We start from the raw sequence: 14,904 nt of genomic DNA, 5'->3' as shown, positions 1-14,904 counted from the left end.
TTTGAGAGGTCAGTAGCTGGCTCAAAAATAGAGCAAGTTCATTAAAAGAGAGTAGATATGGGGGAAAAGTGGCCGGTTAGCTCAATCGGTTAGAGTGTGGTGCTAATAACGCCAAGGTTGCGGGTTCGACCCCCGTGCTGGCCGTTCCTTTGGCTTTCTGTTCACATCCAGTGACTTTTGGAAAAAGATCCGTAGGTTTTATCCATCCAATGTGTAAAATTAATTTACAAACTTGAAATAACTTGGTTAGAGTAAGAGAGTGGTTATGTTACATCGTCGTTAACCTTAAAGTATGACAGAGTAACGAATTGAAGCAAAATAGAAATATAATCTCTTGTATGGCCAGAGATTTCAGTTTCTAAGCATTTTTTAAGAAGTTTTGGGCAATTGGAATTCGATATAACTGTAAATATTGACAGCTAAGTCTATCACTAATTGTAATGCAGGCAAAAACTAATCCAAGCAATGGCGTAATTTACTGTCTCATCACGTGACAAGTTAGAGTGGTTGGTGGCAACATATTGCTCATAATATAAAAAAAGCTTGTCAATTCTCATTTAAGATTGGTTCCTATGCTTTTGATGGGCTCTCTAAGAATTAGTCAACTTTCAACGTATTTTACCTTTCACTGTGGACAGATCAAGCTTTGAGAGGTCAGTAGCTGGCTCAAAATTAGAGCAAGTTCATTAAAAGAGAGTAGATATGGGGCAAAAGTGGCCGGTTAGCTCAATTGGTTAGAGCGTGGTGCTAATAACGCCAAGGTTGCGGGTTCGACCCCCGTGCTGGCCATTCCTTTGGCTTTCTGTTCACATCCAGTGACTTTTGGAAAAAGATCTGAAGGTTTTATCCATCCAATGTGTAAAATTAATTTACAAACTTGAAATAACTTGGTTAGAGTAAGAGAGTGGCCATGTTACATCGTCGTTAACCTTAAAGTATGACAGAGTAACGAATTGAAGCAAAATAGAAATATAATCTATTGTATGGCCAGAGATTTCAGTTTCTAAGCGTTTTTTAAGAAGTTTTGGGCAACTGGAATTCGATATAACTGTAAATATTGACAGCTAAGTCTATCACTAATTGTAATGCAGGCAAAAACTAATCCAAGCAATGGCGTCATTTACTGGCTCATCACGTGACAAGTCAGAATGGTTGGTGGCAACATATTGCTCATAATATAAAAAAAGCTTGTCAATTCTCATTTAAGATTGGTTCCTATGCTTTTGATGGGCTCTCTAAGATATAGTCAACTTTCAACGTATTTTACCTTTCACTGTGGACAGATCAAGCTTTGAGAGGTCAGTAGCTGGCTCAAAATTAGAGCAAGTTCATTAAAAAAGAGTAGATATGGGGTAAAAGTGGCCGGTTAGCTCAATCGGTTAGAGCGTGGTGCTAATAACGCCAAGGTTGTGGGTTCGACCCCCGTGCTGGCCACTCCTTTGCTTTCTGTTCACATCCAGTGACTTTTGGAAAAAGATCCGTAGGTTTTATCCATCCAATGTGTAAAATTAATTTACAAACTTGAAATAACTTGGTTAGAGTAAGAGAGTGGCCATGTTACATCGTCGTTAACCTTAAAGTATGACAGAGTAACGAATTGAAGCAAAATAGAAATATAATCTATTGTATGGCCAGAGATTTCAGTTTCTAAGCGTTTTTTAAGAAGTTTTGGGCAACTGGAATTCGATATAACTGTAAATATTGACAGCTAAGTCTATCACTAATTGTAATGCAGGCAAAACTAATCCAAGCGACTTGAAGCAAAATAGAAATATAACCTATTTTATGGCCAGAGATTTCAGTTTCTAAGTGTTTTTTAAGAAGTTTTGGGCAACTGGAATTCGATATAACTGTAAATATTGACAGCTAAGTCTATCACTAATTGTAATGCAGGCAAAACTAATCCAAGCAACTTGAAGCAAAATAGAAATATAATGTATTGTATGGCCAGAGATTTCAGTTTCTAAGTGTTTTTTAAGAAGTTTTGGGCAACTGGAATTCGATATAACTGTAAATATTGACAGCTAAGTCTATCACTAATTGTAATGCAGGCAAAAACTAATCCAAGCAATGGCGTAATTTACTGGCTCATCACGTGACAAGTTAGAGTGGTTGGTGGCAACATATTGCTCATAATATAAAAAAAGCTTGTCAATTCTCATTTAAGATTGGTTCCTATGCTTTTGATTGGCTCTCTAAGAATTAGTCAACTTTCAACGTATTTTACCTTTCACTGTGGACAGATCAAGCTTTGAGAGGTCAGTAGCTGGCTCAAAATTAGAGCAAGTTCATTAAAAAAGAGTAGATATGGGGTAAAAGTGGCCGGTTAGCTCAATCGGTTAGAGCGTGGTGCTAATAACGCCAAGGTTGTGGGTTCGACCCCCGTGCTGGCCACTCCTTTGCTTTCTGTTCACATCCAGTGACTTTTGGAAAAAGATCCGTAGGTTTTATCCATCCAATGTGTAAAATTAATTTACAAACTTGAAATAACTTGGTTAGAGTAAGAGAGTGGCCATGTTACATCGTCGTTAACCTTAAAGTATGACAGAGTAACGAATTGCAGCAAAATAGAAATATAATCTATTGTATGGCCAGAGATTTCAGTTTCTAAGCGTTTTTTAAGAAGTTTTGGGCAACTGGAATTCGATATAACTGTAAATATTGACAGCTAAGTCTATCACTAATTGTAATGCAGGCAAAACTAATCCAAGCGACTTGAAGCAAAATAGAAATATAACCTATTTTATGGCCAGAGATTTCAGTTTCTAAGTGTTTTTTAAGAAGTTTTGGGCAACTGGAATTCGATATAACTGTAAATATTGACAGCTAAGTCTATCACTAATTGTAATGCAGGCAAAACTAATCCAAGCAACTTGAAGCAAAATAGAAATATAATGTATTGTATGGCCAGAGATTTCAGTTTCTAAGTGTTTTTTAAGAAGTTTTGGGCAACTGGAATTCGATATAACTGTAAATATTGACAGCTAAGTCTATCACTAATTGTAATGCAGGCAAAAACTAATCCAAGCAATGGCGTAATTTACTGGCTCATCACGTGACAAGTTAGAGTGGTTGGTGGCAACATATTGCTCATAATATAAAAAAAGCTTGTCAATTCTCATTTAAGATTGGTTCCTATGCTTTTGATGGGCTCTCTAAGAATTAGTCAACTTTCAACGTATTTTACCTTTCACTGTGGACAGATCAAGCTTTGAGAGGTCAGTAGCTGGCTCAAAATTAGAGCAAGATCATTAAAAGAGAGTAGATATGGGGCAAAAGTGGCCAGTTACCTCTATCGGTTAGAGCGTGGTGCTAATAACGCCAAGGTTGCGGGTTCGAACTTCGTGCTGGCTATTCCTTTGCCTTTCTGTTCATATGCAGTGACTTTTGGAAAAAGATCCGTAGGTTTTATCCATCCAATGTGTAAAATTAATTTACAAACTTGAAATAACTTGGTTTGAGTAAGAGAGTGGCCATGTTACATCGTCGTTAACCTTAAAGTATGACAGAGTAACGAAGTGAAGCAAAATAGAAATATAATCTATTGTATAGCCAGAGATTTCAGTTTCTAAGCATTTTTTAAGAAGTTTTGGGCAAATGGAATTCGATATAACTGTAAATATTGACAGCTAAGTCTATCACTAATTGTAATGCAGGCAAAACTAGTCCAAGTGACTTGAAGCAAAATAGAAATATAATCTATTTTATGGCCTGAGATTTCAGTTTCTAAGCGTTTTTTAAGAGGTTTTGGGCAACTGGAATTCGATATAACTGTAAATATTGACAGCTAAGTCTATCACTATTTGTAATGCAGGCAAAACTAATCCAAGCAACTTGAAGCAAAATAGAAATATAATCTATTGTATGGCCAGAGATTTCAGTTTCTAAGCGTTTTTTAAGAAGTTTTGGGCAACTGGAATTCAATATAACTGTAAATATTGACAGCTAAGTCTATCACTAATTGTAATGCAGGCAAAAACTAATCCAAGCAATGGCGTCATTTACTGGCTCATCACGTGACAAGTCACAGTGGTTGGTGGCAACATATTGCTCATAATATAAAAAAGCTTGTCAATTTTCATTTAAGATTGGTTCCTATGCTTTTGATGGGCTCTCTAAGAATTAGTCAACTTTCAACGTATTTTACCTTTCACTGTGGACAGATCAAGCTTTGAAAGGTCAGTAGCTGGCTCAAAATTAGACCAAGTTCATTAAGAGAGAGTAGATATGGGGCAAAAGTGGCCGGTTAGCTCAATCGGTTAAAGCGTGGTGCTAATAACGCCAAGGTTGCGGGTTCGACCCCCGTGCTGGCCATTCCTTTGGCTTTCTGTTCACATGCAGTGACTTTTGGAAAAAGATCCGTAGGTTTTATCCATCCAATGTGTAAAATTAATTTACAAACTTGAAATAACTTGGTTAGAGTAAGAGAGTGGCCATGTTATATCGTCGTTAACCTTAAAGTATGACAGAGTAACGAATTGAAGCAAAATAGAAATATAATCTATTGTATGGCCAGAGATTTCAGTTTCTAAGCGTTTTTTGAAAAGTTTTGGGCAACTGGAATTCGATATAACTGTAAATATTGACAGCTAAGTCTATCACTAATTGTAATGCAGGCAAAACTAATCCAAGCAACTTGAAGCAAAATAGAAATTTAATCTATTGTATGGCCAGAGATTTCAGTTTCTAAGCGTTTTTTAAGAAGTTTTGGGCAACTGGAATTCGATATAACTGTAAATATTGACAGCTAAGTCTATCACTAATTGTAATGCAGGCAAAAACTAATCCAAGCAATGGCGTAATTTACTGGCTCATCACGTGACAAGTTAGAGTGGTTGGTGGCAACATATTGCTCATAATATAAAAAAAGCTTGTCAATTCTCATTTAAGATTGGTTCCTATGCTTTTGATGGGCTCTCTAACAATTAGTCAACTTTCAACGTATTTTACCTTTCACTGTGGACAGATCAAGCTTTGAGAGGTCAGTAGCTGGCTCAAAAATAGAGCAAGTTCATTAAAAGAGAGTAGATATGGGGGAAAAGTGGCCGGTTAGCTCAATCGGTTAGAGTGTGGTGCTAATAACGCCAAGGTTGCGGGTTCGACCCCCGTGCTGGCCGTTCCTTTGGCTTTCTGTTCACATCCAGTGACTTTTGGTAAAAGATCCGTAGGTTTTATCCATCCAATGTGTAAAATTAATTTACAAACTTGAAATAACTTGGTTAGAGTAAGAGAGTGGCTATGTTACATCGTCGTTAACCTTAAAGTATGACAGAGTAACGAATTGAAGCAAAATAGAAATATAATCTATTGTATGGCCAGAGCATTCAGTTTCTAAGCGTTTTTTAAGAAGTTTTGGGCAACTGGAATTCAATATAACTGTAAGTATTGACAGTTAAGTCTATCACTAATTGTAATGCAGTAAAAAACTAATCCAAGCAATGGCGTAATTTACTGGCTCATCACGTGACAAGTTAGAGTGGTTGGTGGCAACATATTGCTCATAATATAAAAAAAGCTTGTCAATTCTCATTTAAGATTGGTTCCTATGCTTTTGATGGGCTCTCTAAGAATTAGTCAACTTTCAACGTATTTTACCTTTCACTGTGGACAGATAAAGCTTTGAGAGGTCAGTAGCTGGCTCATAATTAGAGCAAGTTCTTTAAAAGAGAGTAGATATTGAATAAAAGTGGCCGGTTAGCTCAATCAGTTAGAGCGTGGTGCTAATAACGCCAAGGTTGCGGGTTCGACCCCCATGCTGGCCATTCCTTTGGCTTTCTGTTCACATCCAGTGACTTTTGGAAAAAGATCCGTAGGTTTTATCTATCCAATGTGTAAAATTAATTTACAAGCCTGAAATAACTTGGTTAGAGTAAGAGAGTGGCCATGTTACATCGTCGTTAACCTTAAAGTATGACAGAGTAACGAATTGAAGCAAAATAGAAATATAATCTATTGTATGGCCAGAGATTTCAGTTTCTAAGTGTTTTTTAAGAAGTTTTGGGCAACTGGAATTCGATATAACTGTAAATATTGACAGCTAAGTCTATCACTAATTGTAATGCAGGCAAAACTAATCCAAGCAACTTGAAGCAAAATAGAAATATAACCTTTTGTATGGCCAGAGATTTCAGTTTCTAAGCGTTTTTTAAGAAGTTTTGGGCAACTGGAATTCGATATAACTGTAAATATTGACAGCTAAGTCTATCACTAATTTTAATGCAGGCAAAAACTAATCCAAGCAATGGCGTAATTTACTGGCTCATCACGTGTCAAGTTAGTGTGGTTGGTGGCAACATATTGCTCATAATATAAAAAAAGCTTGTCAATTCTCATTTAAGATTGGTTCCTATGCTTTTGATGGGCTCTCTAAGAATTAGTCAACTTTCAACGTATTTTACCTTTCAATGTGGACAGGTCAATCTTTGAGAGGTCAGTAGCTGGCTCAAAATTAGAGCAAGTTCATTAAAAGAGAGTAGATATGGGGCAACAGTGGCCGGTTAGATTAATCGATTAGAGCATGGTGCTAATAACGCCAAGGTTGCGGGTTCGACCCCCGTGCTGGCCATTCCTTTGGCTTTCTGTTCACATCCAGTGACTTTTGGAAAAAGATCCGTAGGTTTTATCCATCCAATGTGTAAAATTAATTTACAAACTTGAAATAACTTGGTTAGAGTAAGAGAGTGGCCATGTTACATCGTCGTTAACCTTAAAATATGACAGAGTAACGAATTGAAGCAAAATAGAAATATAATCTATTGTATGGCCAGAGATTTCAGTTTCTAAGCGTTTTTTAAGAAGTTTTGGGCAACTGGAATTCGATATAACTGTAAATATTGACAGCTAAGTCTATCACTAATTGTAATGCAGGCAAAACTAATCCAAGCAACTTGAAGCAAAATAGAAATATAACCTATTGTATGGCCAGAGATTTCAGTTTCTAAGCATTTTTTAAGAAGTTTTGGGCAACTGGAATTCGATATAACTGTAAATATTGACAGCTAAGTCTATCACTAATTGTAATGCAGGCAAAAACTAATCCAAGCAATGGCGTAATTTACTGGCTCATCACGTGACAAGTTAAAGTGGTTGGTGGCAACATATTGCTCATAATATAAAAAAAGCTTGTCAATTCTCATTTAAGATTGGTTCCTATGCTTTTCATGGGCTCTCCAAGAATTAGTCAACTTTCAACGTATTTTACCTTTCACTGTGGACAGATCAAGCTTTGAGAGGTCAGTAGCTGGCTCAAAATTAGAGCAAGTTCATTAAAAGGGAGTAGATATGGGGCAAAAGTGGCCGGTTAGCTCAATCGGTTAGAGCGTGGTGCTAATAACACCAAGGTTGCGGGTTCGACCCCCGTGCTGGCCATTCCTTTGGCTTTCTGTTCACATCCAGTGACTTTTGGAAAAAGATCCGTAGGTTTTATCCATCCAATGTGTAAAATTAATTTACAAACTTGAAATAACTTGGTTAGAGTAAGAGAGTGGCCATGTTACATCGTCGTTAACCTTAAAGTATGACAGAGTAACGAATTGAAGAAAAATTGAAATATAATCTATTGTATGGCCAGAGATTTCAGTTTCTAAGCATTTTTTAAGATGTTTTGGGCAACTGGAATTCGATATAACTGTAAATATTGACAGCTAAGTCTATCACTAATTGTAATGCAGGCAAAAACTAATCCAAGCAATGGCGTAATTTACTGGCTCATCACGTGACAAGTTAGAGTGGTTGGTGGCAACATATTGCTCATAATATAAAAAAAGCTTGTCAATTCTCATTTAAGATTGGTTCCTATGCTTTTGATGGGCTCTCTAAGAATTAGTCAACTTTCAACGTATTTTACCTTTCACTGTGGACAGATCAAGCTTTGAGAGGTCAGTAGCTGGCTCAAAATTAGAGCAAGATCATTAAAAGAGAGTAGATATGGGGCAAAAGTGGCCAGTTACCTCTATCGGTTAGAGCGTGGTGCTAATAACGCCAAGGTTGCGGGTTCGAACTTCGTGCTGGCTATTCCTTTGCCTTTCTGTTCATATGCAGTGACTTTTGGAAAAAGATCCGTAGGTTTTATCCATCCAATGTGTAAAATTAATTTACAAACTTGAAATAACTTGGTTTGAGTAAGAGAGTGGCCATGTTACATCGTCGTTAACCTTAAAGTATGACAGAGTAACGAATTGAAGCAAAATAGAAATATAATCTATTGTATAGCCAGAGATTTCAGTTTCTAAGCATTTTTTAAGAAGTTTTGGGCAAATGGAATTCGATATAACTGTAAATATTGACAGCTAAGTCTATCACTAATTGTAATGCAGGCAAAACTAGTCCAAGTGACTTGAAGCAAAATAGAAATATAATCTATTTTATGGCCTGAGATTTCAGTTTCTAAGCGTTTTTTAAGAAGTTTTGGGCAACTGGAATTCGATATAACTGTAAATATTGACAGCTAAGTCTATCACTATTTGTAATGCAGGCAAAACTAATCCAAGCAACTTGAAGCAAAATAGAAATATAATCTATTGTATGGCCAGAGATTTCAGTTTCTAAGCGTTTTTTAAGAAGTTTTGGGCAACTGGAATTCAATATAACTGTAAATATTGACAGCTAAGTCTATCACTAATTGTAATGCAGGCAAAAACTAATCCAAGCAATGGCGTCATTTACTGGCTCATCACGTGACAAGTCAGAGTGGTTGGTGGCAACATATTGCTCATAATATAAAAAAGCTTGTCAATTTTCATTTAAGATTGGTTCCTATGCTTTTGATGGGCTCTCTAAGAATTAGTCAACTTTCAACGTATTTTACCTTTCACTGTGGACAGATCAAGCTTTGAAAGGTCAGTAGCTGGCTCAAAATTAGACCAAGTTCATTAAGAGAGAGTAGATATGGGGCAAAAGTGGCCGGTTAGCTCAATCGGTTAGAGCGTGGTGCTAATAACGCCAAGGCTGCGGGTTCGACCCCCGTGCTGGCCATTCCTTTGGCTTTCTGTTCACATCCAGTGACTTTTGGAAAAAGATCCGTAGGTTTTATCCATCCAATGTGTAAAATTAATTTACAAACTTGAAATAACTTGGTTAGAGTAAGAGAGTGGCCATGTTATATCGTCGTTAACCTTAAAGTATGACAGAGTAACGAATTGAAGCAAAATAGAAATATAATCTATTGTATGGCCAGAGATTTCAGTTTCTAAGCGTTTTTTGAAAAGTTTTGGGCAACTGGAATTCGATATAACTGTAAATATTGACAGCTAAGTCTATCACTAATTGTAATGCAGGCAAAACTAATCCAAGCAACTTGAAGCAAAATAGAAATTTAATCTATTGTATGGCCAGAGATTTCAGTTTCTAAGCGTTTTTTAAGAAGTTTTGGGCAACTGGAATTCGATATAACTGTAAATATTGACAGCTAAGTCTATCACTAATTGTAATGCAGGCAAAAACTAATCCAAGCAATGGCGTAATTTACTGGCTCATCACGTGACAAGTTAGAGTGGTTGGTGGCAACATATTGCTCATAATATAAAAAAAGCTTGTCAATTCTCATTTAAGATTGGTTCCTATGCTTTTGATGGGCTCTCTAACAATTAGTCAACTTTCAACGTATTTTACCTTTCACTGTGGACAGATCAAGCTTTGAGAGGTCAGTAGCTGGCTCAAAAATAGAGCAAGTTCATTAAAAGAGAGTAGATATGGGGGAAAAGTGGCCGGTTAGCTCAATCAGTTAGAGTGTGGTGCTAATAACGCCAAGGTTGCGGGTTCGACCCCCGTGCTGGCCGTTCCTTTGGCTTTCTGTTCACATCCAGTGACTTTTGGTAAAAGATCCGTAGGTTTTATCCATCCAATGTGTAAAATTAATTTACAAACTTGAAATAACTTGGTTAGAGTAAGAGAGTGGCTATGTTACATCGTCGTTAACCTTAAAGTATGACAGAGTAACGAATTGAAGCAAAATAGAAATATAATCTATTGTATGGCCAGAGCATTCAGTTTCTAAGCGTTTTTTAAGAAGTTTTGGGCAACTGGAATTCAATATAACTGTAAGTATTGACAGTTAAGTCTATCACTAATTGTAATGCAGTAAAAAACTAATCCAAGCAATGGCGTAATTTACTGGCTCATCACGTGACAAGTTAGAGTGGTTGGTGGCAACATATTGCTCATAATATAAAAAAAGCTTGTCAATTCTCATTTAAGATTGGTTCCTATGCTTTTGATGGGCTCTCTAAGAATTAGTCAACTTTCAACGTATTTTACCTTTCACTGTGGACAGATAAAGCTTTGAGAGGTCAGTAGCTGGCTCATAATTAGAGCAAGTTCTTTAAAAGAGAGTAGATATTGAATAAAAGTGGCCGGTTAGCTCAATCAGTTAGAGCGTGGTGCTAATAACGCCAAGGTTGCGGGTTCGACCCCCATGCTGGCCATTCCTTTGGCTTTCTGTTCACATCCAGTGAATTTTGGAAAAAGATCCGTAGGTTTTATCTATCCGATGTGTAAAATTAATTTACAAGCCTGAAATAACTTGGTTAGAGTAAGAGAGTGGCCATGTTACATCGTCGTTAACCTTAAAGTATGACAGAGTAACGAATTGAAGCAAAATAGAAATATAATCTATTGTATGGCCAGAGATTTCAGTTTCTAAGTGTTTTTTAAGAAGTTTTGGGCAACTGGAATTCGATATAACTGTAAATATTGACAGCTAAGTCTATCACTAATTGTAATGCAGGCAAAACTAATCCAAGCAACTTGAAGCAAAATAGAAATATAACCTTTTGTATGGCCAGAGATTTCAGTTTCTAAGCGTTTTTTAAGAAGTTTTGGGCAACTGGAATTCGATATAACTGTAAATATTGACAGCTAAGTCTATCACTAATTTTAATGCAGGCAAAAACTAATCCAAGCAATGGCGTAATTTACTGGCTCATCACGTGTCAAGTTAGTGTGGTTGGTGGCAACATATTGCTCATAATATAAAAAAAGCTTGTCAATTCTCATTTAAGATTGGTTCCTATGCTTTTGATGGGCTCTCTAAGAATTAGTCAACTTTCAACGTATTTTACCTTTCAATGTGGACAGGTCAATCTTTGAGAGGTCAGTAGCTAGCTCAAAATTAGAGCAAGTTCATTAAAAGAGAGTAGATATGGGGCAAAAGTGGCCGGTTAGATTAATCGATTAGAGCGTGGTGCTAATAACGCCAAGGTTGCGGGTTCGACCCCCGTGCTGGCCATTCCTTTGGCTTTCTGTTCACATCCAGTGACTTTTGGAAAAAGATCCGTAGGTTTTATCCATCCAATGTGTAAAATTAATTTACAAACTTGAAATAACTTGGTTAGAGTAAGAGAGTGGCCATGTTACATCGTCGTTAACCTTAAAGTATGACAGAGTAACGAATTGAAGCAAAATAGAAATATAATCTATTGTATGGCCAGAGATTTCAGTTTCTAAGCGTTTTTTAAGAAGTTTTGGGCAACTGGAATTCGATATAACTGTAAATATTGACAGCTAAGTCTATCACTAATTGTAATGCAGGCAAAACTAATCCAAGCAACTTGAAGCAAAATAGAAATATAACCTATTGTATGGCCAGAGATTTCAGTTTCTAAGCATTTTTTAAGAAGTTTTGGGCAACTGGAATTCGATATAACTGTAAATATTGACAGCTAAGTCTATCACTAATTGTAATGCAGGCAAAAACTAATCCAAGCAATGGCGTAATTTACTGGCTCATCACGTGACAAGTTAAAGTGGTTGGTGGCAACATATTGCTCATAATATAAAAAAAGCTTGTCAATTCTCATTTAAGATTGGTTCCTATGCTTTTCATGGGCTCTCTAAGAATTAGTCAACTTTCAACGTATTTTACCTTTCACTGTGGACAGATCAAGCTTTGAGAGGTCAGTAGCTGGCTCAAAATTAGAGCAAGTTCATTAAAAGAGAGTAGATATGGGGCAAAAGTGGCCGGTTAGCTCAATCGGTTAGAGCGTGGTGCTAATAACACCAAGGTTGCGGGTTCGACCCCCGTGCTGGCCATTCCTTTGGCTTTCTGTTCACATCCAGTGACTTTTGGAAAAAGATCCGTAGGTTTTATCCATCCAATGTGTAAAATTAATTTACAAACTTGAAATAACTTGGTTAGAGTAAGAGAGTGGCCATGTTACATCGTCGTTAACCTTAAAGTATGACAGAGTAACGAATTGAAGAAAAATTGAAATATAATCTATTGTATGGCCAGAGATTTCAGTTTCTAAGCATTTTTTAAGATGTTTTGGGCAACTGGAATTCGATATAACTGTAAATATTGACAGCTAAGTCTATCACTAATTGTAATGCAGGCAAAAACTAATCCAAGCAATGGCGTAATTTACTGGCTCATCACGTGACAAGTTAGTGTGGTTGATGGCAACATATTGCTCATAATATAAAAAAAGCTTGTCAATTCTCATTTAAGATTGGTTCCTATGCTTTTGATGGGCTCTCTAAGAATTAGTCAACTTTCAACGTATTTTACCTTTCACTGTGGACAGATCAAGCTTTGAGAGGTCAGTAGCTGGCTCAAAATTAGAGCAAGATCATTAAAAGAGAGTAGATATGGGGCAAAAGTGGCCGGTTAGCTCAATCGGTTAGAGCGTGGTGCTAATAACGCCAACGTTGCGGGTTCGACCCCCGTGCTGGCCATTCCTTTGCTTTCTGTTCACATCCAGTGACTTTTGGAAAAAGATCCGTAGGTTTTATCCATTAAATGTGTAAAATTAATTTACAAACTTGAAATAACTTGGTTAGAGTAAGAGAGTGGCCATGTTACATCGTCGTTAACCTTAAAGTATGACAGAGTAACGAATTGAAGCAAAATAGAAATATAATCTATTGTATGGCCAGAGATTTCAGTTTCTAAGTGTTTTTTGAAAAGTTTTGGGCAACTGGAATTCGATATAACTGTAAATATTGACAGCTAAGTCTATCATTATTTGTAATGCAGGCAAAAACTAATCCAAGCAATGGCGTCATTTACTGGCTCATCACGTGACAAGTCAGAGTGGTTGGTGGCAACATATTGCTCATAATATAAAAAAAGCTTGTCAATTCTCATTTAAGATTGGTTCCTATGCTTTTGATGGGCTCTCTAAGAATTAGTCAACTTTCAACGTATTTTACCTTTCACGGTGGACAGATCAAGCTTTGAGAGGTCAGTAGCTTGCTCAAAATTAGAGCAAGTTCATTAAAAGAGAGTAGATATGGGGCAAAAGTGGCCGGTTAGCTCAATCGGTTAGAGCGTGGTGCTAATAACGCCAAGGTTGCGGGTTCGACCCCCGTGCTGGCCATTCCTTTGGCTTTCTGTTCACATCCAGTGACTTTTGGAAAAAGATCCGTAGGTTTTATGCATCCAATGTGTAAAATTATATTACAAACTTGAAATAACTTGGTTAGAGTAAGAGAGTGGCTATGTTACATCGTCGTTAACCTTAAAGTATGACAGAGTAACGAATTGAAGCAAAATAGAAATATAATCTACTGTATGGCCAGAGCATTCAGTTTCTAAGCGTTTTTTAAGAAGTTTTGGGCAACTGGAATTCGATATAACTGTAAATATTGACAGCTAAGTCTATCACTATTTGTAATGCAGGCAAAAACTAATCCAAGCAATGGCGTCATTTACTGGCTCATCACGTGACAAGTCAGAGTGGTTGGTGGCAACATATTGCTCATAATATAAAAAAAGCTTGTCAATTCTCATTTAAGATTGGTTCCTGTGCTTTTGATGGGCTCTCTAAGAATTAGTCAACTTTCAACGTATTTTACCTTTCACTGTGGACAGATCAAGCTTTGAGAGGTCAGTAGCTGGCTCAAAATTAAAGCAAGATCATTAAAAGAGAGTAGATATGGGGCAAAAGTGGCCAGTTAGCTCTATTGGTTAGAGCGTGGTGCTAATAACGCCAAGGTTGCTGGTTCGACCCCCATGCTGGCTATTCCTTTGGCTTTCTGTTCACATCCAGTGACTTTTGGAAAAAGATCTGTAGGTTTTATCCATCCAATGTGTAAAATTAATTTACAAACTTGAAATAACTTGGTTTGAGTAAGAGAGTGGCCATGTTACATCGTCGTTAACCTTAAAGTATGACAGAGTAACGAATTGAAGCAAAATAGAAATATAATCTATTGTATGGCTTGAGATTTCAGTTTCTAAGCGTTTTTTAAGAAGTTTTGGGCAAATGGAATTCGATATAACTGTAAATATTGACAGCTAAGTCTATCACTAATTGTAATGCAGGCAAAACTAATTCAAGTGACTTGAAGCAAAATAGAAATATAATCAATTTTGTGGCCTGAGATTTCAGTTTCTATGCGTTTTTTAAGAAGTTTTGGGCAACTGGAATTCGATATAACTGTAAATATTGACAGCTAAGTCTATCACTATTTGTAATGCAGGCAAAACTAATCCAAGCAACTTGAAGCAAAATAGAAATATAATCTATTGTATGGCCAGAGATTTCAGTTTCTAAGCGTTTTTTAAGAAGTTTTGGGCAACTGGAATTCGATATAACTGTAAATATTGACAGCTAAGTCTATCACTAATTGTAATGCAGGCAAAAACTAATCCAAGCAATGGCGTCATTTACTGGCTCATCACGTGACAAGTCAGAGTGGTTGGTGGCAACATATTGCTCATAATATAAAAAAAGCTTGTCAATTCTCATTTAAGATTGGTTCCTATGCTTTTGATGGGCTCTCTAAGAATTAGTCAACTTTCAACGTATTTTACCTTTCACTGTGGACAGATCAAGCTTTGAGAGGTCAGTAGCTGGCTCAAAATTAGAGCAAGTTCATTAAAAGAGAGTAGATATAGAGCAAAAGTGGCCGGTTAGCTCAATCGGTTAGAGCGTGGTGCTAATAATGCCAAGGTTGCGGGTT

At 36.8% G+C, this 14,904-nt stretch overlaps 11 non-coding genes across 11 annotated transcripts; all 11 read left to right on the top strand.

The window, feature by feature from the left end:
* Nucleotides 1–70: 70 nt before the first annotated feature.
* Nucleotides 71–144, top strand: TRNAI-AAU (transfer RNA isoleucine (anticodon AAU)). The gene has a single exon. It is a non-coding gene; the product is annotated as a tRNA-Ile (tRNA).
* Nucleotides 145–715: 571 nt separating this feature from the next.
* TRNAI-AAU (transfer RNA isoleucine (anticodon AAU)) lies at nt 716–789 on the top strand. Its single transcript has one exon. It is a non-coding gene; the product is annotated as a tRNA-Ile (tRNA).
* Nucleotides 790–1,360: 571 nt separating this feature from the next.
* TRNAI-AAU (transfer RNA isoleucine (anticodon AAU)) lies at nt 1,361–1,434 on the top strand. Its single transcript has one exon. It is a non-coding gene; the product is annotated as a tRNA-Ile (tRNA).
* Nucleotides 1,435–2,320: 886 nt separating this feature from the next.
* TRNAI-AAU (transfer RNA isoleucine (anticodon AAU)) lies at nt 2,321–2,394 on the top strand. Its single transcript has one exon. It is a non-coding gene; the product is annotated as a tRNA-Ile (tRNA).
* A 1,846-nt stretch (nt 2,395–4,240) lies between these two features.
* On the top strand, nt 4,241–4,314 carry TRNAI-AAU (transfer RNA isoleucine (anticodon AAU)). The gene has a single exon. It is a non-coding gene; the product is annotated as a tRNA-Ile (tRNA).
* Nucleotides 4,315–5,043: 729 nt separating this feature from the next.
* On the top strand, nt 5,044–5,117 carry TRNAI-AAU (transfer RNA isoleucine (anticodon AAU)). The gene has a single exon. It is a non-coding gene; the product is annotated as a tRNA-Ile (tRNA).
* Nucleotides 5,118–7,294: 2,177 nt separating this feature from the next.
* On the top strand, nt 7,295–7,368 carry TRNAI-AAU (transfer RNA isoleucine (anticodon AAU)). The gene has a single exon. It is a non-coding gene; the product is annotated as a tRNA-Ile (tRNA).
* Nucleotides 7,369–8,899: 1,531 nt separating this feature from the next.
* TRNAI-AAU (transfer RNA isoleucine (anticodon AAU)) lies at nt 8,900–8,973 on the top strand. Its single transcript has one exon. It is a non-coding gene; the product is annotated as a tRNA-Ile (tRNA).
* Nucleotides 8,974–11,953: 2,980 nt separating this feature from the next.
* On the top strand, nt 11,954–12,027 carry TRNAI-AAU (transfer RNA isoleucine (anticodon AAU)). Its single transcript has one exon. It is a non-coding gene; the product is annotated as a tRNA-Ile (tRNA).
* Nucleotides 12,028–12,598: 571 nt separating this feature from the next.
* On the top strand, nt 12,599–12,672 carry TRNAI-AAU (transfer RNA isoleucine (anticodon AAU)). Its single transcript has one exon. It is a non-coding gene; the product is annotated as a tRNA-Ile (tRNA).
* Nucleotides 12,673–13,242: 570 nt separating this feature from the next.
* TRNAI-AAU (transfer RNA isoleucine (anticodon AAU)) lies at nt 13,243–13,316 on the top strand. Its single transcript has one exon. It is a non-coding gene; the product is annotated as a tRNA-Ile (tRNA).
* The last annotated feature ends 1,588 nt before the right edge of the window (nt 13,317–14,904 follow it).

Source organism: Anomaloglossus baeobatrachus, chromosome 4 (genome assembly GCF_048569485.1).
Source record: "Anomaloglossus baeobatrachus isolate aAnoBae1 chromosome 4, aAnoBae1.hap1, whole genome shotgun sequence".
Lineage (NCBI taxonomy): Eukaryota > Metazoa > Chordata > Amphibia > Anura > Aromobatidae > Anomaloglossus > Anomaloglossus baeobatrachus.
The sequence above is the reverse complement of the archived record's forward strand: the minus strand, read 5'-3'. Positions and strand labels throughout refer to the sequence as shown.